We start from the raw sequence: 2,408 nt of genomic DNA, 5'->3' as shown, positions 1-2,408 counted from the left end.
TTGGTCTGCTCACAAAACAATTGCACAGCTCTTCCTTCATCTCATTTTTATTAAAGCAACACTTGACCAAAAAAAAAAAAAATAAAAGGCTCACTGCTGAAGAACGGATACCTTTTCTTCTTTATGCCTCAAACTAAACTCATCTGACAGGGCTAACAAGGTCTCTTGAATAATTAATTGCACACACACACGGAAAATCCCTTATGATGCATAAATATTTTGTTACACAGGGTACAAAAATACTTTCATTTTTTTGGTTGCTCTGGAAATCTGGGAAGGAGTCAGGACTGTGTGCTGTGGTGAGGTAAAGTGACTGGTAGGAAGAGGCCATAGTGACAGTGCTTGACCCCTCTAAGCAGAACTAGAAGACTCCTACTGGGGGGAGGTGGGGGAAGAAACATTATCTATTTGCTAGAAGTTTTGTTATTGCTGGTCAGTGTGGAAGTGTAGGGGGTAAGAGAGTGGATGCAGACGGATGTCCTCAGTGGAGCAGACAGACATGTGGGTGAGGGGTGTGAGGAGCAGATCAGGGATGATGGGCCATTAGTGGTCAGGACCTGTTGCTATGGTGACCCCAATGTGAGAACTGTACACTCACATTTACACAAGTTTAAGTGTCTTAATTCATGCCAGAAAACATGCAAAATTAAATGTCTCATTTCCTTGTGGAGCTACCAAAGCAAGTCTGGGCAGGAGGCTGGGCTTTGCTTAGTCCCAGTGAGGCCTACAAGGGAAGGGGCCTGGTGTCCCAGCCAGGTGGCTCCTGAGTTCTTCCTGAGACCTTTGAGAAAGGCCTTGGGGAAGGACAGAGCTGAGGAAGAGGAGGGCCAGCAAAGAGGAAGCAGTCCACTGAGTCAGGTTTAAAATTAAGTCTTTGGAAGCAACAGCAGTTCTCCACAGGCTGCCTGGGGGACAGCGGAAGCTCTGGGTGCCACAGACAGATTCCCCAGAACCTACTCCTGGGAATCTCAGTGGGAAAGGCTTCAAGTCGTGGTGACAGGACTGAGGGACTAACAGAACTGACGATACTTCCATCCTTGCTCGGTGGTGTCAGAAGAAGGATACCAGCGCATCTGAGCATGGAGGGCAGCGGCAGCAGTGGTAGCCAGGTAAGTGAACGTGTTGTGTGAGGTGGCTGGGCTCAGGGGATGCGGGGATTAGAGCAGCTCCCATCAGGTCATGGGGTCCCGTGTGATGAAGTGTGCTCCCAGGGTGGGGTGTGTTCTTGGTGTAGCCATTAACTTGCTTTTGATCCTCTTGGTGTTGGCTTTGGCAAACTCTAACTTCAGGGTCTGCAGGTTTTCAGTATCAAAGTGAGTATTATTCAGTGCATTCTTGGCCGCTTCTACTCCTGCCCGGCTGTCAAAGATCACAAAGCAAACAGGCTGTCTTGATGTGAGCTTGATCAGGAACCCTTCATATCCCTTAAATGGCCAGAAGAGCAGGTACAGCTCTCTGCACTTAATATCCACAGGGAGGCCACTTACAATGTCTGGACCTCCTTCTCCAAGATGCTCCTGGAGGCGTGCCCTGCCCGTGCTGGTGCTGTGCTTGCTGCCCGACTTCATGGTGTGGAGGGGAAGGAAATGCCTAGGGTGAGTCCTGCACCCGGCCCCACCGGGGAGGTGAGAGGGGCACGGTGAGCAGTGTGCTCTATGGGAGTGTGGGACAGAGTGACGGTGGGGGAAGGACACAGGGAGGTAAGGGACCAGCGCTGCACTGGGCTGGGGTCACAACAAGGTTGGCCTGGACAAGTTTTTTGATGTGCATAGTGATTGTAGTAGCAGCTTATACGTTAAGCATTAGAGATACCATTTTTATGTTAGCATTAGGGAAACCGTTTTCTTCTGATAGCCATTTTAGAAAACACATTCTTCAATAATTTTAACAATAATATGTTTTTCTTAGTTTTTATGTTCCAGTACATGCTGACCCAACTTGGTTACCACTCCCTACATCCTGCATCTTGTCACCTTTCTTTGGAATGGGAACAAATATGGATCTCTTCCAGTCAGTTGGCCAAGTGGTTGTTCTCCAGATTTCTTGGCACAATTTGGTGAGCACATCCAGGGCAACATCTGTTATCTGAAATACTTCAATTGGTATACCCTCTATTCCTGGGGCCTTATTTTTTGCTATTTCCTTCAAAGCAGCATGAAGAAGCCGTGGTTTAAGTATAAAAAAGGATAATGCACATTTTTTTCTTTTTTTTTAAATTTAGTTTGTTTAGTTTTCATTTCAATGAACATCTACAGAGATTTTGGAATTCCATTCATTCATAGTTGCACCCTTCTCCCCACAGAAACCATAGCCCCTCCCGCCCTTTGCTCCTCTCCTTGAAAAGCAAAAGAAAAACTCCCTCATTGGTACACAATCCCCCCGCACCTCCCCAAACCCCACCCCCACCC

The 2,408-nt window shown here is 47.5% G+C and overlaps 1 pseudogene; it reads right to left on the bottom strand.

The window, feature by feature from the left end:
* Positions 1-1,010: 1,010 nt before the first annotated feature.
* Positions 1,011-1,568, bottom strand: LOC102876318 (annotated as a pseudogene).
* Positions 1,569-2,408: the final 840 nt, after the last annotated feature.

The sequence above is a fragment of the Elephantulus edwardii genome, unplaced genomic scaffold (assembly GCF_000299155.1).
Source record: "Elephantulus edwardii isolate Elephantulus edwardi_28Jun2011 unplaced genomic scaffold, EleEdw1.0 scaffold00355, whole genome shotgun sequence".
NCBI lineage: Eukaryota > Metazoa > Chordata > Mammalia > Macroscelidea > Macroscelididae > Elephantulus > Elephantulus edwardii.
Note: the sequence above shows the minus strand (reverse complement) of the source record. Positions and strands in the feature narration are given on the sequence as shown.